Source organism: Bufo bufo, chromosome 8, assembly GCF_905171765.1.
Source record: "Bufo bufo chromosome 8, aBufBuf1.1, whole genome shotgun sequence".
Classification (NCBI taxonomy): Eukaryota; Metazoa; Chordata; class Amphibia; order Anura; family Bufonidae; genus Bufo; species Bufo bufo.
The window spans coordinates 193126546-193148251 of NC_053396.1; positions in this window are offsets into that span (position 1 = coordinate 193126546).

Here is a 21706-nt window from a genome sequence, read left to right on the forward strand (position 1 = left end):
GGTATTTATGGTGTTATTTTATAACTTTGGGTTGGATTGCCTCAGAATGGCATAATCAACAAAATAAGTCACGCTCAGTATCTAATAAAATAAGGGACACAAAGTAAACTTGAAACTCTGGTCCGTATATTGCATTAGGCACTTGAGGTCTAGATAGGGGACTGGGGGGTCAGGACTTGGAGTGGCATTCAGTAGGTAACTGGGTGGTTTATTTCTTTTAAACCGTTTCTTGGACATCACTACATTTTTCTGTGGTTGGGGAAACCCTCTAACATTTGCCTGTGCCTTTGTAACTTCTACAATGTCATGTGAATGTGAGTGTGCAGCTAGCCAAGGAGGAGTGGAGAGGAGGATGAGATGGTAGTGGTTCTGGCTGTAACAGTCAATCACAGGGTCAACCCTCACGCCAATGCTAACTAGGGCTGTGCAGTATTAGGAGAGCATACCCTTTCTACCCTCGGGGAACTCCCTGGTTCTGGGTATCCTGCCTGATGATAGTTGGGGTGCCTGTGATGTTAAATGTTCATATAAGTACAAGGCAGGGCGTGTAGAGTGTGCAGTAGCCTAAGTATGGTGTATGGGAAAGGACCGACCAGATTGTGTCTAAGTGTGGATGGTGTTTTAGCAGTATTCCTCTCACAGCAGTAATGTCTATGGGTTTTGATAGCAGTGTACCTTACTGACTCAGTTTTCTTGGCCATTACAGATTCTGAAGTGTTCTCTCTCACTCTCTCTCAATGGAAAGATGGTTCTCACTTTGTAGATTATACAAAGATGATTAGTCTCTGTAGCTTAAGGCCTAGTACTAAGGAGTGGAGCTTATTGACTCTGCCTCTCTCTTTTTCCCTGCTAACACTAGACTCCTCTACCAGACTGAGCTAGGGATGAAGCTAACAGTCCACACCTCATCTTCCCTAGGGGCTTTGCCAGAGTTGGTTAACTCCGTCGCTCCCATACTTAACCATACTGGGGGATATAAAGAATAAAATGATATAACATAAATGAACAAAACAATGTTCAAGTGCACCCTGCTATGGGCTACTGCAACTGTACAACAGGGTGCCCGCACTAAATGTGCCTAGGACAGTATGAACTCCAAATGCAGCCCTGGTTCTACTTTATTATATATGCTATTTGTGGTCCTTCAAAACTTATCACATATATTATACCAGTGAAAGCAGCTGGGTAGACATAGAGACCTGTGAAAGACTTGAGAGAAGAGGTAGTAAAAACAATCCAGGGATGACCATCTCTGACACTCCAGGGGCTCCAGGAGCTTTCTTTCTGAGTGGGACTCCCAATGTAAAAGTTCTTCAAATCTGTAGAATTAATCTGCTTTGCCTATCCATTGACGGTAGGGATTTTCGATGAGTTGGAATAGACCAGGCTACTGAAACATGACAAACCAGGAATCCTTTTACACTGAGGAAACAGCTTCCAAAAATTATAGCGGCATGATACTGTAGTTAGGCCCATCTTGAGTATCAGTGTAAGTTTTAAATTTATATGGTCGATTCACCAGAGGCTAAAAGTTTGCTTTTCCATCATTTGGAGAAATACAGTACATGCCAGTCTATTTTCAATTTATGGTGTTTTTAAGACCCAATATAGGAACACGCTCAAAAAGGTTAGGTTTATGTATCCTGACTTGTCTAAGTTATCGTAAAAAGTTGGTGAGAATCCATATATGATTATCCTGCAAAAAAAAAATTATTAAAATTCTCATTGACGACTGAATGAGACGAGTTTATCGATTCCCATCCATAAAAATGTCACTGTTGGAGCAATATATCTGCTCTGGAGTACACTATCATTCCTACCCTTAATCACATCACAAGAATTTAATGTTTGAAGAATCCAAGAAATAATCCATTCCAACACATTACCGGGGATTGATGCCTCTTCAGTCGCTGTCTTTCGCTCCTCTTCCAGGACAGTGGGATATTATGGCTTCGTGCAATTCGACACTTTCAAAGCAATTTGGAAATGATTACAAATGCATTAAAATGCATGCATAATAAGGACACCACAAATTATCATCTATTGTCATCTATTTCATAGAATCAGATAACTATCTAAATTTGAATGTCGTTTACAATCTCCTGGCAGGATAGGAGTTAAGTGCGATGTTTATTTCAGCTTCCACCTGTGCCAGTAGGTAAAGTTTTGTAATTTATATATTTTCACGTCCAACAGGGGAGCAGTTTAGATGGCACATTAAAGAGTGTACTAAGTGCTTTTAATGAATCCTTTGGTTCTCGTCAGATCAAAGGACACACGTGAGAGCCATTAGCTGCCAAACTTTTTTTCCATATCAAATGGGATGTGAGTTTTCCATTGAATTCAGAGATAAATGAAAATAACACCATAATAATAAAAACTGATATGCATTCATGCGGGACTGATGGACAACCACAGGAAACTTTGCATTGAATTTGGCCCAGATAGAATGATAAGAATGGCAATAGAAAATTTTAGGAGGCATTTTCAGAGAATGTAGAAGAGGGGGATCATTTGCTATTTTTTAATTTAGTATTTTCAGTTAAACTGTGGTTTAACTACTGCCAGGACTCATAAAGGAAGCCTGTGAGTCCTGTTTTCCCTGCCCAATCATAGAGAAAGCCTGTGAGTTCTGTTTCCCTTGCCCACTCTTATAGAAAGCATGTGAGTCCTCCTTCACCATCTACTCATATAAAAAGCATGTGAGTCCTGCTTCCCTTGCCCACTCTTATAGAAAGCATGTGAGTCCTCCTTCACCATCTACTCATATAAAAAGCCTGTGAGTCCTGCTTCCCTTGCCCACTCTTATAGAAAGCATGTGAGTCCTCCTTCACCATCTACTCATATAAAAAGCCTGTGAGTCCTGCTTCCCTTGCCCACTCTTATAGAAAGCATGTGAGTCCTTCTTCACCATCTACTCATATAAAAGGCCTGTGAGTCCTGCTTCCCTTGCCCACTCTTATAGAAAGCATGTGAGTCCTCCTTCACCATCTACTCATATAAAAAGCCTGTGAGTCCTGCTTCCCTTGCCTACTCATATAGAAAGCCTGTGAGTCCTCCTTCACCATCTACTCATAGAAAAAACTAGTAAGTCTTGCCTCTCCCAACCAATCAGAGAGAAAGCCTATGAGCAGGGGCGTCGCTAGGTTAGAACATTCGGGGCCTGGGCCCCAGATGTTTTGTCCCATGCCCCGAATGTCCTGCCTGCCTGCTAGATACAACTGTATTGCCGTACACAGAATGGCAATACAATTGAATCTAATACACTGGGAAGAGATGAAGGACCTGTGGTGACATCACAGGTCATGTGATCAGCAAAACAGGCTGTGATAGGATGACCTGGATGATGTCACCATCATGTGACCAGTGCAGGATTGGACCGGAGTGAAGAGGAGAAGGAGCCTAATGGTGATGTCTGTACATGAGAAAAGGTAAGTGAAGGGAGAGGCAGAGCAATGCTGGGAGTTGTAGTTATTTAACTGGGATGTACAGTACAGACCAAAAGTTTGGACACACCTTCTCATTCAAAGAGTTTTCTTTATTTTCATGACTATGAAAATTGTAGATTCACACTGAAGGCATCAAAACTATGAATTAACACATGTGGAATTATATACATAACAAACAAGTGTGAAACAACTGAAAATATGTCATATTCTAGGTTCTTCAAAGTAGCCACCTTTTACTTTGATTACTGCTTTGCACACTCTTGGCATTCTCTTGATGAGCTTCAAGAGGTAGTCCCCTGAAATGGTTTTCACTTCACAGGTGTGCCCTGTCAGGTTTAATAAGTGGAATTTCTTGCCTTATAAATGGGGTTGGGACCATCAGTGGCGTTGAGGAGAAGTCAGGTGGATACACAGCTGATAGTCCTACTGAATAGACTGTTAGAATTTGTATTATGGCAAGAAAAAAGCAGCTAAGTAAAGAAAAACGAGTGGCCATCATTACTTTAAGAAATGAAGGTCAGTCAGTCAGCCGAAAAATTGGGAAAACTTTGAAAGTAAGGGCTATTTGATCATGAAGGAAAGTGATGGGGTGCTGCGCCAGATGACCTGGCCTCCACAGTCACCGGACCTTAACCCAATCGAGATGGTTTGGGGTGAGCTGGACCACAGAGTGAAGGCATAAGGGCCAACAAGTGCTAAGCATCTCTGGGAACTCCTTCAAGACTGTTGGAAGACCATTTCAGGGGACTACTTGAAGTTGAAGCTCATCAAGAGAATGCCAAGAGTGTGCAAAGCAGTAATCAAAGCAAAAGGTGGCTACTTTGAAGAACCTAAAATATGACATATTTTCAGTTGTTTCACACTTGTTTGTTATGTATATAATTCCACATGTGTTAATTCATAGTTTTGATGTCTTCATAGTCATGAAAATAAAGAAAACTCTTTGAATGAGAAGGTGTGTCCAAACTTTTGGTCTGTACTGTATGTTAGGGCTGAAGGGAGGGATGTTATTGACATGGAACTGTGTGCTTGAGGTGGCTGGGGGAGGGAGTGATGTTATTTACATGGGACTGTATGTTGAAAGTGGATGGTGGGGGGGAATGATGTTTATGTACATGGGACTAAATGTTTAGGCTACGTTCACACTTGCGTTTGGGGATCCGCTTGTGAGAGCCGTTTCAAGGCTCTCACAAGCAGCGCCAAATGCATCAGTTTAACCCAAATGCATTCTGAATGGATGCAGATCCATTCAGAATGCATTCGTTCGGCCCCCGTTCCATTTTGGAGGCGGACCCCAAAATGCTGCAAGCAGCGTTTTTGTGTCCGCATGGCCTCGCGGAGCCAAACGGATCCGTCCTGACTTACAATGTAAGTCAATGGGGACGGATCCCTTTGCATTGACACAAAATGGTGCAATTGTAAACTGATCCGTCCCCCATTGACTTTCAATGTAAGTCAGGATGGATCCGAATTGAGACTTAGAAATTCAAATCTAATACAAACAAATCGGTCCTGAACGGATTCATTTGTTTGTATTATCGGTGCGGATCCGTCCTGTACAAGTACAGGACAGATCCGCACGAACGCAAGTGTGAAAGTAGCCTTAGGGGGTGATGTTTACATAGGACTGTGCGTTGGAGGCGGCTGGGGAGGAGGTGATGTTATTTACATGGGACTGTATGGTGGAGGGAGGATTATAACTGCAGGGGGCACTGCAGATCCAGGGGACATTAGGCGTTCTTATTACTACTGGGGGCTCTTATTTCTACTTAGCGCACTATGGGGGCCTTATTTCTACTGAGGGGTCTGTAGGGAGCTTTATTACCACTGGGGGAACAATAGGGGGCCTTATTTCTACTGGGGACTCTGTGAGGGTATTATTAATATGGGAGGGCTCTTCTAATAATGGGGGCATTGTTGAGGAGCATTATCACGGTTGGGGCAGTGTTACTAATGAGGACACTCTAGAAGGGAATTACTATTGGTGGGACTATGAGGAGCACTATTACTATGGGGGGCAGTAATGTTTCTTCAGGATAGTATTTGGGGGTATTGGGGGGGGGGGCAGGGGCGTAACTAAAGGTTCATGGGCCACGGTGCAAGAGTTCAGCTTGGGCCCCCCTTCCCTCAGTGCTTTGTGTGTCTTCTTATGCGGCACAAGTGTATTTGGGCCACTTCAGGCTCCTGGGCCCAGTAGCGACTGCTACCTCTGCACCCCCTATAGCTACACCCCTGGGGGGGGGGGGCACAGCAAGCAGCAGGATAACACTGTGGGGACTCCAGTTGGGGGATAATGATAGAATGTGAGGAAGCTAAGATGTCTGTGTGTCACACTCTGCAGAGACGAGGCGGCTGAGAGAAGTTGTCCAGACCGAGTGGTGTGACAGGTAAGTGCTGCTGTATAGCAAGTACAGCAAAGTGCGGAGCGGGGGCAACATATTTATTGGGGCTTGTGCCCCGGATCTTTTGAGATCCTAGCAACGCCCCTGCCTATGAGTCCTTTTTTCACATATCAGTTCTGCGTTGCATGAAAAGTGCAACATGTTCTCTATTCTGCGTTTTTCATGCAGCCTGGCCCCATAGAAGTGAATGGGGCTTCAGTGAAAAATGTATTGCATCTGGGAGCAAGTCCGGATGCAACACATTTTTCACTAATGATTGCTGAGATGTTGTTTGTAAACCTTCAAAACGCATCAAAATGTATTGCACCTGAACAACTGAACGCAATCGCAGACAAAACTGACTGAACTTGCTTGCAAAATGGTGCGAGTTTCACTGAACGCATCCTGAATGCATTCCAGAGCCAATCTGTATCCTTTATGTGAAAGAGGCATAAGTCCTGCTTTTCCCGCTCAGTCATAGAAAAAGCCTGTGAGTCCTGATTCCCCAGCCACTCATAGAAAAAAACTGTAAGGCCTGCTTCTCCTGCCCACTCACAGAAAAATTCTATAAGTCCAGATTCCCACACAGACTTATACAGAAAATCAGTAAATCTTGCTCCTGCCCACTCATAAGTCCTGCTTCTCACTCATAGAGGAACCTTGTGAGGTCTGCTTCTCATTCCTACTTATGGAGAAGGCCTGTGAATCCTGCTTTTCCCGCTCGTAGAGAAAGCCTGTCAGTCCTCCTTCTTCCACCCACTCATAGAGAAAACCAGAAAGGCCTGCTTCTCCTGTCCACTCACAGAAAAATTCTATGAGTTCAGCTTCCCCCACCAACCTAAGAGAAAACCAGTAAATCTTGCTCCTCCTGCCCACTCATAAATTCTGTGAGTCCTGCTTCTCTCACTCACTCATTGAGGAAGCTTGTGAGTCCTGCTTCTCATTCCTACTTATGGAGAAGGCCTGTGAATTCTGATTTTCCCGCTCGTAGAGAAAGCCTGTCAGTCCTCCTTCTTCCACCCACTGTGAAACCTGTTTCTCTTGCCTACTTACAAAGAAAGCCCCTGAGTCCGGCTTCCTCCACACACTCATAGAGAAAGCTTTAAGTCCTGCGTCTTTGTCTTCCAGCGCTGGAGTTACTGCAGAACATTTGAACGGTGGGGGAACGGGGTGTCGGACCACTGCCAATCAGATATCGATGTCCTATCATGAGGCTAGGTCAACAATAATAAAATCCTGGACAAGGTCTTTAATGTATTTTTCAGGAAAATGTAAGCACTATGACTGTATACTGTAGTCTCACAGTCTTTTTTAGCACATTCTAAATAATCTAGCATGGCTCATGGCGTCAGGTAACTGCCCTTTCTGTGCTCTGGTTCAGATGAATGTTGCAATATGTTCTTCAAAATTTAATATAAATGAATAATGCAAAGTGTTCTACCCTGGACATTCACGTTATGTTTATTATGTTCTGTATTTTATGGAACATTGAAAGCTTTGAGACTCAGAATTAACTTCTTTAATGAAAGTAGAGAATGAAAGGAAAAATACAAAAATAATGCAAAATAATGCAAAACACAAAGCCTCAAATCGAATAATTACAAAGCACACATTCAAGCCAATGTTATACTGTATATATTTTTTTCATTGCATTTTCCTGCTCATTTTTGCAGGCCATGAAGGTTTTCATTTCATACCGTCCATCTTCGGGGGAGCAATATAGGTCAAAGATGTTTGAGTTCAAAATATGCATTTTCAGAAATAACTAAGCGGATGGCGCCTCATTGCCAGGAAGTTAATGAAATGATCGTCGATGACGGGATAAGTCAAGGTTATTAATTCCGATCCATGAAAACGTCAATGTTTGTGTAATCCATCAGATCGAGAGAACGCTTTCATTCCTACCTTTAATCATGTTTAAAGAATCTAATGTTTGAGGACCGCGAGAGACAATTAGTTCCAGCACATTACCCTGGCCTGATAGCTTTTCAATCCTGTAGATTCTCTTTTTTCTGGATATCACATGCTCCCCTGAATTTTCTTAACCCATAGTTGTATTGTTTGCATTGTACTGTCATGTCTTGATGCATATTTTGGTGCAGCTTTAATTACTTTTAAGATTCCAGACATTAAAGAGATTGCATGAAGTTTTTTTGTTTTTTTAAAGCAGCGCCACTCTACTGTACGGTCTGTACTTGGTATTGCAGCTGGAATAGGGCCAAGTTGCAGTTCCATAGACAAATGTAATGTTTATAGAAAAGCAACCCTGTTTTCCAGTCTTGTACAACCTCTTTACCTAAAGGTACAATTCGCTACACATTAAACTTTTTTTCAAAAATTTTATCCACTGTGAATTATGGTTACCATAAAGGGGTGTTCTATTATTTTTGACAGATCATGTACCGTATTTTTCGCCTTATAAGACGCACCGGCCCATAAGACGCACCTAGGTTTTTGAGGAGGAAAATAAGAAAAACATTTTTTTTAAACCAAAAGGTGTGCTTTTTTGTGGGGTTTGAACTAATTGTGGTCTGTGGATGGCACTGTTATGGGGGATCTGTGGGTGACGCACTGTTATGGGAGATCTGTGGGTGACACTTATGGGGGATCTGTGGGTGACACTTATGGGGGATCTGTGGGTGACACTTATGGGGGTCTCTGGATGGCACTGTTATGGGGATCTGTGTATGACAGTTATGGGGGGGATCTGTGGATGACACATATATAGCATCTCATGCCGGCCCCCAGCCCCTCCTCCCTCACAGCTGATACACCCGCCGCGCGGCATCGCGGCGTGTGTATCGTTGAAAATTCGGCAAAATGCAGCATTCGACCCATAAGACGCACTACTATTTTTCCCCCACTTTTGGGGCTTACCTCATTTATATCTTCCCAATGCATTTTTCTTTCTCTGGGTGGCCTCTCCTGACCTGTTTTCACCATGTAAACCAGTCTCTCTCGTTTGTTTCCATCCTGTATTTAGCGCTTCCTGTTGCTGTATCCAACCAAACCCATGATGCACCTCTCCTTAGCTATCACACCTCCAGCACCAGCCCTAACAAAACCCAGCTAGATTATAGCTCCTGCTACTCAGCTAGTTACATAGACATTCCTCTATCACTGCCCCGCCCATGGACCTAACATCACATGAAAGAGCTGTATGGACATGGTCATGTGACCACAGCCCAGAACAGGCGATAGGAGCAGAAAAGGTAACAGAAACATATTACAATACTACAACTCCCTTCATAGATTATTATTTTACAGGATCTTGATGTGAACAGGAAAACCCCTTTAAACTGGTGAACTGGAGGTTTACATTTTGGTCTAAGTATTAATGGGGTTGTCCCACAAATAACATTAATAACCACTCCACACAGATCCCACCAATATGCCCCCATGATCAGTAGAAAGGGTGATAGGTGCAATCTAAATAATAACGGGAGGTTATTCAGATGCGGAATCAATCCTTAAATAGACGAACGCTAGGTCTGAGCAAAACCTAAATGAGGGGCTTCATATTTGTCTAAATTTAGGGTAAGTGCGGAGCTCCAAATAGAATACTTCCTCCATTCTAGCTGAGTAAAAATTTAGGCATTGTAAGGAGGTGCAAGCATAAAGTTTTAGGCAAATTTAGGTGGAAACGGGAATGTATGTACAAATAAATGAGGGGGATCACAGCTCTGCAGATTTGAGCCATGACTGATTAAATGTGAGACCACATACGCAACGAATGCAAATTTCCTCGCGCTTCGTGGTAACGAATCACAATTTTTCCTAAAATGGCGGCTACACGTGTGAGGACATGGGGCAAGGAACTCTGGGAAGGCGGGCTGACCCATAATGCCATGAATGCAGCCAATCAGCAGCCAGCTAGCCTTGCGATGTCACAGCCCTATAAATACGGCGGCCATCTTAATCAGACATTTCCCAGCGTTCTGAATGCAGGGACAGACGTGAGAAGGCGCTAGGGACAGCAATAGGAAAAACCTCATTGTGAAAAAAAACTGAAAAAACTATTTATAAGTGCAAGGAAAGGATAAGGAGGAATCATTTCACAGCATCTTAGTGCAGGGAGAGACGTCTGAAGTCGCTAGGGACAGTGCTAGAAAAACCTCATTGTGAAATAAAAAGCGATTTACAAGTGCAGGGAAACATTATTTGGGAATCCAAATAGCCATTATACAGCTCTGGCATTCCAGCAATTTGTTCTTGTTATTGGGGTGCAAGTGCTATGTTGAAAAGCCTTTAGTGGCCTATATCTGTGGAAAAATAAAAATATATACGCATTTCCCTTTTTCAGTTATTTGTGTTGAAAGAGTTTAGTGGCCTATTTCAGTACAAAAAGGAAAAATATATACTCATTTCACTTCTGCAGTTACTGTATATGTGGTGTTATTTACAAAGTCCCTTTTTAGAGACCCTCGGGATATTATTTAATTATACTGTAATGGTCTATGGGACCATAAATCCCTTTAGGGGTCCCTAACTAATATTTAAAATCTTATCTTTATTATTTTAATTTAAAAAAAACACACAAGAAATATAGGGGAAAAATAGAACACAATAAAAATTTTCAGTTAACAGTGAAATGTGAGATAATTATTATTGCTGCTGGTTGCTGACTACAACCAATAATCGCATATTCATGTCTGTGGAGTGCAGAGCGCATAGGAATGTTTATTCCGTATAGGGTCATGATGTATTCACTTTTATTCTGTGAGGGTCACAGGTTGGTGTCGTGATATATTCACTTTTATTCTGTGAGGGTCCCAGGTTGGTGTTGTGATATATTCACTTTTATTCTGTGGGGGTCACAGGTTGGTGTATTCCATCCAACTTGTCCTTTGATTAATATAAACACAAGTGTTGTAATTTCAATGGTGCACTATGGCGTTCCCTAGTCACAGAGTCACAATTCCGTAGTAATTGTGTCAAAAATGCAGAGAGCTTCCACTGTCTAGCCCCTATACTGAGGGTAACAATTTTATTGACAGTGTTGCCACCCCTTAGGGTTGACACTATTGTAGCAATATGCAGATAGACACACTTTGCTTATGTGGCTATACTGTTACCTCTATTTGTATTTGTAGAGGTTTTGTTTTTTTTTATTAAAATTATAAAGATAAGATTTTAAATATTAGTTAGGGACCCCTAAAGGGATTTATGGTCCCATAGACCATTACAGTATAATTGTATATGTGGTGAAAGCGTTCAGTGTCCTATTTCAGTACAAAAAGGAAAAAAATATACGCACTTCACTGGTGCATTTATTTCTGCTTAAAGCGTTTACTGGCCTATTTCAGTACAAAAAGAAAAATATATACGCATTTCACTTCTGCAGTTATTATTTCAGTACAAAAACAAAATATATTCAGCGTTCACTTTTGCAGTTATATTTGGTAAAACCTTTAGTGGCGTATTTCGGTAGAAAAACAAAATATATTCAGCGTTCACTTGCAGTTATATGTGGCAAAACCTTTAGTGACATATTTCGGTCGAAAAACTAAATTTATTCAGCGGTCAGCGCTGCTGTTATATGCGGTAAAATCTTTACTTAAGTATTTTGATCGAAAAACAAAATGTATTTAGCGGCCAGCGCTGCGGTTATATACAGTAAAATCTTCATTGTAGTATTTTGGTCGAAAAACTAAATTTATTCAGCGGTCAGCACTGCGGCTATATGCGGTAAAATCTTTATTAAAGTATTTTGGTCGAAAAACAAAATGTATTTAGCGGTGAGCCCTGCGGTTATATGCGGTAAAATCTTTATTGAAGTATTTTGGTCAAAAAACTACATTTATTTAGCGGTCAGAGCTTCCACTGTCTAGCCCCTATACTGAGGGTAACAATTTTATTGACAGTGTTGCCACCCCTTAGGGTTGACACTATTGTAGCAATATGCAGATAGACACACTTTGCTTATGTGGCTATACTGTTACCTCTATTTGTATTTGTAGAGGTTTTGTTTTTTTTAATTAAAATTATAAAGATAAGATTTTAAATATTAGTTAGGGACCCCTAAAGGGATTTATGGTCCCATAGACCATTACAGTATAATTGTATATGTGGTGAAAGCGTTCAGTGTCCTATTTCAGTACAAAAAGGAAAAAAATATACGCACTTCACTGGTGCATTTATTTCTGCTTAAAGCGTTTACTGGCCTATTTCAGTACAAAAAGAAAAATATATACGCATTTCACTTCTGCAGTTATTATTTCAGTACAAAAACAAAATATATTCAGCGTTCACTTTTGCAGTTATATTTGGTAAAACCTTTAGTGGCGTATTTCGGTAGAAAAACAAAATATATTCAGCGTTCACTTGCAGTTATATGTGGCAAAACCTTTAGTGACATATTTCGGTCGAAAAACTAAATTTATTCAGCGGTCAGCGCTGCTGTTATATGCGGTAAAATCTTTACTTAAGTATTTTGATCGAAAAACAAAATGTATTTAGCGGCCAGCGCTGCGGTTATATACAGTAAAATCTTCATTGTAGTATTTTGGTCGAAAAACTAAATTTATTCAGCGGTCAGCACTGCGGCTATATGCGGTAAAATCTTTATTAAAGTATTTTGGTCGAAAAACAAAATGTATTTAGCGGTGAGCCCTGCGGTTATATGCGGTAAAATCTTTATTGAAGTATTTTGGTCAAAAAACTACATTTATTTAGCGGTCAGAGCTGTGGTTATATGCGGTAAAATCTTTATTGAAGTATTTCGATCAAAAAACTACATTTATTCAGCTGTCAGCGTTGCGGTTATATGTAGTAAAATCTTTATTGAAGTATTTCGGTCGAAAAACAAAATTTATTCAGCGGTCAGCACTGCGGTTATATGCGGTAAAATCTTTATTGAGGTATTTCGGTCAAAAAACTAAATTTATTCAGTGGTCAGCGCTGCAGTTATATCTGGTAAAATCTTTATTGAAGTATTTTGGTCGAAAAACATTTTTTTCAGCGGTCAGCACTGCAGTTATAAGCTGTAAAATCTTTAGTGACGTATATTGATGAACTTCGCGACTCTCCCGGGCTCAAAGCTATCTAGACGCTTTGTCTTCTCATTGTCTGTAGCTACTAGAGGCCTGTTCATGCCAGGCAGGCTCCCCCAGAAGTATTGGGGTCGATGAGCAGCCGATACCACACTTGCATCAATCTTGACAGGATTCGACTACAGGTAGAGAGAAATCGTTTTTTGGAATGCTTTCTCCATCGTAACCACGTCATGGAATAAACTGAAGACTGGCGGATTCTCTCCTGTCTTAGGCAACACAATTTTTTTATTTTTTTATTTATTAAGTATTGAATATTAAATTGAACCAAACTTGATTAAAATTATAAGAAAATAAACTTAAATTCGCTAATATATTATCCCAATCTTCGAGGGAAATTCACGGACATTCAATTTGCCAAGACTTTTGTGCCGGAGAACATGTATTATTAAATCGTGTTTTAAGCAACACTTTATAAAGTCGAGAAATGTTAACCTTCTGCTCTGTCCCATATTCCCTGTAAATGAATAGACAAAGCGTCCACTCTGTGGCCTCCTCATGCTGCTGCCACCTCCGCAATCTCTCATCATCGTGCCACTCTGTGGCCCCCTCATGCTGTGGCCTCCTCATGCTGCTGCCACCTCCACACTATGTCACCTTGCCACTCTGTGGCCTCCTGATGCTGCCGCCACCTCCACACTATGCCACTTTGCCACTCTGTGACCTCCTGATGCAGCCGCCACCTCTACACTATGTCACCTTGCTACTCTGTGGTCTCCTGATGCTGCCACCACCTCCACACTCAGTCATTGTGCCACCCTGTGGTCTCCTCCTGATACTGCTGCAGCCGCCACCTCCAGGCTCTGCCATATTGCCACTTGGTGGCCTTCTCCTGATGCTGCTACTGCCGCCACCTTCAGACTCTGTCAGTGTGCCACTCTGTGGCTTCCTTATACTGCTGCCACCTCCACACTCTGTCATTGTGCCACTCGGTGGCTTCCTCATACTGCTGCCACCTTCACACTCTGTCATTGTGCCACTCTGTGACTTCCTCATGCTGCTGCCACATCCACACTCGGTCATTGTGCCACTCGGTGGCCTACTCATGCTGCAGCCACCTCCACACTCTGTCATTGTGCCACTCGGTGGCCTTCTCCTGATGCTGCTACTGTTGCTGCCGCCACCTCCAGACTCTGTCATTGTGCGGTGGCTTCCTCATACTGCTGCCACCTCCACACTCAGTAATTGTGCCACTTGGTGGCCTCCTCATACTGATGCCACCTCCAACCCTGTAATTGTGCCACTCTGTGGCCTCCTGATGCTGCTGCCACCTCCACACTGTCATTTTGCCACTCTGTGGTCTCCTCATGCTGCCACCACCTACAGAGTATGTCATTGTGCCACTATGTGGCCTCCTGATGCTGCCACAACTTCCAGACCCTGTCATTGGCCCACTTTGTGGTCTCCTCATGCTGTTCACACCCTCCCCACTTCATGACTGGGACACTAGTTTGCCTTTCGGCCTGGCTGACACCATTATTTGTTTGACCCTTCTTCTAATCTGTCAGAAGGAAGATAAAATGAGACGTACAACAAATCCTGTCTGTGTAACAGCTGTAAGGCCTGTATAGTCCCATCAGAATTGGCTTATGATTTGGTAGCCAAAAGCAGGAGTGGGTACAAAACACAGAAGATATGCAAATATTCCATTCACGTGTCATCTCTGTTTTAGATCCAGTCCTGTTCTTTTTTGGCATTAGCAATGCTGATGGATTACTGACCAAATGCTGACCGAGTGAAGGTGGATGCTCAGCAGACAGGATCCGTTTTTGGGGGGTTATTGTTCTGACGAATCAGAGGAAGGGCAAATTAATCAGTGACGTCAACACAAACTTACTGCTGACACCCTCTCCACTCTGTCGGGGGGCTCTGCTCGTGGTTAATAGAACAGGTTCTGATAACATCTATGTGGAATCAGCTGGTGATTATGTAAATGAAGTGCGCTTCTTCTTGGCACTAACATCGCCCTGTAAGGCTGAGTTCATACTTGAGTTATTTGGTCAGTTTTGGCCGCGTGACTGCCCTAATAAGTGAAGTGTGCAGTGATTCTAAGAGTGACGCCTGTCATCTGCGTGTCATACTGACTCAAAGTATTATTTCACTACCAAAGCAGACTCCCTATGCGTGTTACTACAAGGCACAGTGTTCTACACCATTATAAAGGCTCTTAGCAGTAAGGAAATAGCAGTTTTTTAACGTAATTCGCCGTGAATATATTCGGATCGAACCGGCAAATTCTTGGTGCATTGTTATTAAGGACAACAAGCATTTTATACCATCTACAGGTCAATTTAAAAGAGGATTTTTGTAATCTAATGCATCTGGAATAAAACTAGGGAGCGGGTATAGATCACTCTGACCTCATAATCTGACATAAATATATTCAATTCTTACTGCCAGGCCGGAATATACCATGGGGAGGAGCACCAGCTGGTTGAATCTACTTAGCATTTAATTAGGAGACAAGTTTTTTCGGAGTCTTCCTTGAAAGGAATATTTTTTCAAGCCACATCTCAGAACACCCAGCAGATTTCAAATCAGAGTGGTAGTCATGTTTCAGCTGTAAATAGGAAAATGGGTGTACAGAAGCTAATTCAGGGAGAGCTAGTATCTTGCGGTAGGTTGGAATAGTTCAATATTTTAAAATATAATTGTAGGCTAGTGAAGAGTCCTCATTGGGGAGTTGGGGTAATGAAAAGAGACCATCTAATTACTGACTTAAAAAGAGAGGGGAAGGAGTGTCTACCAATAGTAGAGCAGAATTGATGCCAAGAGGAAACAGAGGACCTTGTAAGGCCATTTTTCCTTAGCCCGATCTAAAGTGATGAGGACAGGGTTGTGCCCACTCTCACCTCCTCCACCAGTACATAAATCTTAGGGATGGTCTTATCAAACCTGCCCATAAACCTAGTGAACTGAATTGCTTGGTAATAGGTCCAAATATCCAGCAAACCAGCACCTCCAAAATCTTTTGGGGGGAGAGGCTCCCACTTCCCCATACATATGATGAAGAGAAGATAAGTTTAACATTTATCAAGATGGGAGCTAAGATAATGAGAGCTTAAAGTAGATATTAAACTTTCAGCAATATAACCATTTTAGAAAATTCATTCTCCCTATCCACAATATGTATGGAATCTGCCAGGATGATGTAATCTGGGTCATGTTATTCAGGAGGGGAATGTAATTGTGAACCTACCAAGAAGAAGGGGCAGCACAGAGTTTTATTCTGAGGTATCGAATAGAATCAAAGCATAATGGGAAGGGGGGGGGTTTAGAGAGAAGTTTGTTCCTCAGTCTCTGGGGACACGATATACACAAGGCTTCAGATATACAGGTGTTGATATTTAAATTGGACAGTTCTCCATCTCCAAACTCAGTTAACATGGCTTTAACATTCTGGGAAATGCTATCAACAGGTTAGTAATAATAATCAGAAGAAGTAGTTTTAGGAATTCGGTCTTCCAACTCTATTCCTTGATGAGCAGTTCTTGGCGTTGTTTCTCAATGTCTCAATAGTAAGGATAAATAGTAATGGGGAGAGAGGACAGCCCTGTCTTGTTCCATTTCAAATTTGGAAGGGTCTTGACAGCGAGCCATTCACTCTGAGCTCTGGCACTCAGAGAAGAGTACAATGCTAATACTTTTTGTATGAATTCTTGCGGGAAGCCAAGGTGAGTGAGGACAGCAGCAGGTAAAATCAATCCACTCAGTCAAAAGGCTTTTCGGCATCAGTAGACAATAAGACCAATAGAGTGCTCCTCATTCTACTGTATTAAATAAGATGTAAGACATGGGTTGTATTATACTTCCCTTCGCTCCCCATTACAAAATCTCTTTGTTCCTGGTCTATTAAAGAGGGTAAAACTAGTTTCAACCTTTTGGTTGAATAATTTGGCAAAAAGTTTTACTTCACATCCACACTCAATAAAAACTAGGGAGATATCTGCCACATCGAGATAGATCCTTTCCTTCCTTGGGTATCGAGAGACTCGAGATCCACAACTGACTCATTTGTCCACAACTTGTATAAGGCTTGATAAAACTCACTGAATGCATCAGCAATAGCCAGGGTGTCCCATAATACCTCACCTGTAGAGGATTGTATGTCAGAAATAAAACTTTGGGACTGTCTTTTCCTGGCCAATTGGGCCATTAGCTTATTACTTTTATTGCTGTGGAAGTAACATTTATGGGAGGCAGATAAGCCTTAGCAGAGCCTAGGTTCAAGCCTCTCTATGCACAGCCTGGGTTCACATCTGCACTTGTAAACTCCAGTGGAAGAACAGACTGCCAGAGTTTACTGTGTCTGGCACAGCCGGATACCACCGTGCACCGCCAGATCCAGAGTCACTCTAATAGTATCCAGCGGGGATTCGGCCACTTTAGGGAATACATGCAAACTTTCGGCAGAAATAAAAATGTTGTGTGTAGTATTTTTTGGTCTGCTGTAAAACTGGCCTGTACACTGGATACAGTGTATTCCAGCAGTCTGTTCCTCTGCTGGAACACACTGACACAATTAAAAGCACAGATGTGAACCCAGCCTTAATGAGATACACAAGAGTCTCCTGAGCCATAGACCTCTTGTGTTACATTTTAACTTAGCTACAGATGTAGTAGAGTTAACAAACATACTTTATGAGATGTGTTTTCTAAACTAAATGCGTTAAGCAAACACCTTCAATTGCTTTTCAATGGCTTTTGCTTTGAGATAACTTGATGAGTTCCAAAATTTGAGTTAAAAGTTTGTGTGTTAACCCTGCTACATCTGTAACTGAGAAAAGAGGGAATCAACCTTTTTTATTAGTCTCAACTCCCAATGTTAATTAGGGTCCCTCTGATCACAGCATTATGGACTTGACTATGTTCAATGTGGTATTCTCAGAAAAGTAGTTAGCTAGAGAGGTTTCTATTTTACATTTAACTTCAGTAGAGCACAGAAGAGTCTTGTTGAGTCTCCATGAATTACAGTGGGTGGGAAAAGAGTGCAGTAATAAAGATATAGGGGCATGGTCAGATAAGTTGATAATTCCTATCAGAGGGTCAGAGAAAAGCTGAAGGTGAGCCTGTGAGATAAGGAGATTATCTAGTCGCTGATATGACATGTGGGGAGGGCAAAGGAGAAGTCTTTTGTGTATGGGAAAAAGAATCTCCAGACATGAATAAGATGATACCTGGAGAGGCGTGTTTTAACTTTCCACAATGAACGAAAGGACTGGGCCAGTATAGCAGTGGAGGAGTCAAGTAGAGGGTTCAGTGTCAGATTAAAATCGCTGCCCAGGATGGAGAGGCCCTCTGAGAATTCATTAAATAGGTCCAGAGTGTCTGAAAGTCAATGATCTTGACCATTATTAGGGGCATATTAATTTACAGCGGTGATAAAAGTGTTGGCAATCTTCCCCTTATCTTCCTCAATTTTGGAAATCATAGTGAATGGCATATAAGCACTAAAGGCTATTCTAACCCCCTTTTTTCTTAGTGGAACTATGACAAAAATGATACCATGTTGTGAAATTGGTTTTAGATAAAAGAGGGAGCTTACTTAGTTGGAGTTTATTGGAGAAGAGAAGTGGATGTACCTAGTTTTTTTGGGAGAAGGGGGAATTTGAGACCTCTTGGCAGAAAAATTCAAGCCTTTAACATTCTGAGACAGGACAGGAAAATTGGCATGTGAGAAATAACAACATACTAAATAACAGTAATATACTGTAGATACAATGGAGTAAGGAGGCGCAGTGCACATAACTTGGTGAGGATATTATCCCATAGGATAGTTGAAAAAGAAAAAATAGGACCACAGGAAGCAAGAAAAGAAGTGGAAAGGAGAGGGAAGGAAAGGGAAGGGGGAAGAAGTGAAGAGTTGAGGCAGAGAAAAAAGAGGAAAAGAGAAAAGGGTAGGATAGTGGGTTAAAGCACTGAAGGATGAGAGTGCTTATTCCATATTGTGGTACCATGCCTGAACAGTGCAGGGAGGCCAAGGAAAAGTATATCAAGTATTTGGGTTAGCAGAGGTAGGCTATTGTCCACCAGGGTAATCTTACGGGGGTGGAAGGAGGAAGCAATGCCCACATAAGTAGCCAGATAAGCAAAAACATAGAAACCAAGAAAGGTCCATCAATGACCAGACAGTTCCAATCTGGGTTCACTGGAAGAGGTTTTTTGTCAGATTTAAATTTGGGCATCTGCCACCTTTCCACCACTGGTAACTTTGGTAGAGAATACAAATTGCACACAGAAAACCAGGATGGACTCATAAAAAAGGTCCACCCAGAGTAAATCAGCCAGTGATTTGACTGTAAATTGCTCCAGTTGAAATTGAAAGGCCGAATCAAATGGGAAGGGCTACTAATATGAAATCTTTTTTATCTCATAGGTGGTCAGTTAGAAGTTTAAGATTTTTTGTTCGGTCAGTGTCACAGAAGAAAGGTATTGAAGGAAGAATAGTTTGGATCCTTAAAAAATCTGATCCAGCACAACCTGTGCTTTACACATCATGGCTTCTTTAACTGTAAAGGAAGGCAATCTAAAATTAAATCTACAATTAATGTCTGGAGGGTTTCCATCTTTAGATTTAGGTCTCTCAGTTTTAATATTTTCCGGAGAGTCTGGTGCTAAATGAATTCCAGGATCTTCTTGCCAGCTTGCATAGTTTCAGATGAAGGGTAGGTTTCAATGATTCCCTGAATACAGACTATTCCCTGAATATATATGTTTTCTTGATCTTCAAGATAAGTATAAAGAGAGTTTAGGTGTTCCTGGCATTTGGTGATGGCTTGTAATGTAAGAGTATTTTTTTAAGTACTGATTGGTTCTGTCCCTTTAATTCTGTCCCCTTTTATTATTCCTAGTATTGATTGAGTAGAACACCTCGGCATGCTCGGGTGCTCGGTAGATGGAAGTCAATGGGAGTCAATGGGAGAACCCGAGCATTAAACCAGGCACCCCCTGGCTCTGAAGAGGGGAGGGTGTCTGGTTCACATGAAAAGGTCAGAAATTGATGGAAACACCACTGAAATGGTTCGGGAACAGAATGGGGAGGATGTCTGGATGCCTCTTGGACTCCCAGGTCGCTGCTGGGAACGATGTTGTCCGAGTAGTACGCCACTTTTACAGACTGACAATAATACGCACCAAACCGAAGAAAAAAAACTATTTTAGAGGAAAAATTGTTAGGAAACATTCTTTCCTGTATATTTACTTGTATATAAAGTGCAAGTGCTGCCAAAAATTACAAGGAAGAGGCACTCCGATACAACCTGTATATCACATAAAGGAGGGCCTCATTCACAATGTGGTACAATTGTTCAGGTAGCGGGATTCCTACACTCATAAAGCCTATGCACTAAGTGAAAAGGCTGTCCAAAAGGATAAGGAACCGGCACTCCAATACACCCTTTATTACACATAAAGAGGGCATCATACACACCCTTGAAAAATTATGATTGATGGCCTGCTGGTGACCCTCTAAAACATTAGGGGCGAGGGCCTGCTGCTGAGCTGACCATCTAAAACATTAGGGGTGAGGGTCTGCTGCTGAGCTGACCATCTAAAACATTAGGGGTAAGGGTCTGCTGCTAAGCTGACTCTCTAAAACATTAAGGGCGAGTGCCTGCTGCTGATCTGACCATCTAAAACATTATAGGCGAGGGCCTGCTGCTGAGCTAACCATCTAAAACATTAGGGGCGAGGGCATGCTGCCGAGCTGACCATCTAAAACATTAGGGGCGAGGGTCTGCTGCCGAGCTGACCAACTAAAACATTAGGGGTGAGGGCCTGCTGCGGAGCTGACCATCTAAAACATTAGGGGCGAGGGCCTGCTGCTGAGCTGACCATCTAAAACATTAGGGACGAGGGCCCGCTGCTGATCTGACCATGGAAAAAATTATGGGCAAGGGCCTGCTGCTGTGCTGACCATCTAAAACACTATGGGTGAGGGCCTGCTGCCGAGCTGACCATCTAAAACATTATGGGCAAGGGCCTGCTGCCGAGCTGACCATCTAAAACAGTATGGGCGAGGGCCTGCTGCCGAGCTGACCATCTAAAACATTATGGGCAAGGGCCTGCTGCCGAGCTGACCATCTAAAACATTAGGGGTGAGTGCCTGCTGCTGATCTGACCATGGAAAAAATTAAGGTTGAGGACCTGCTGCTGAGCTGACCATGGAAAAAATTATGGTTGAGGGTCTGCTGGTGAGTTGACTCTCTAAAACATTAGGGGCAAGGGCCTGCTGCTGATCTTACCATGGAAAAAATTATGAGCGAGGGCCTGCTGCTGAGCTGACCATTGAAAAAATTATGGTTGAGGGTCTGCTGCTGAGCTGACTCTCTAAAACATTAGGGGCGTGTGCCTGCTGCTGAGCTGACCATCGAAAAAATTATGGTTGAGGGTCTGCTGGTGAGCTGACTCTCTAAAACATTAGGGGCAAGGGCCTGCTGTTTGATCTGACCATGGAAAAAATTATGAGCGAGGGCCTGCTGCTGAGCTGACCATCGAAAAAATTATGGTTGAGGGTCTGCTGCTGAGCTGACTCTCTAAAACATTAGGGGCGTGTGCCTGCTGCTGATCTGACCATGGAAAAAATTATGGGCGAGGGCCTGCTGCTGAGCTGACCCTCGAAAAAATTATGGCTGAGGGCCTGCTGCTGAGCTGACCCTCTAAAAAGTTAGGAGAGAGGGCAGCCTAATAAGCATGTTGATATGATGGAGGAGGAGGACGAGAAAAGGAAGATTGAACCATATACCCTTTTTTGTGGTGGAAGGGGTGCATGGGAATACAGTGTATTCTATACACCATAAAAGCCACATTTAAAGTGCCATTATGT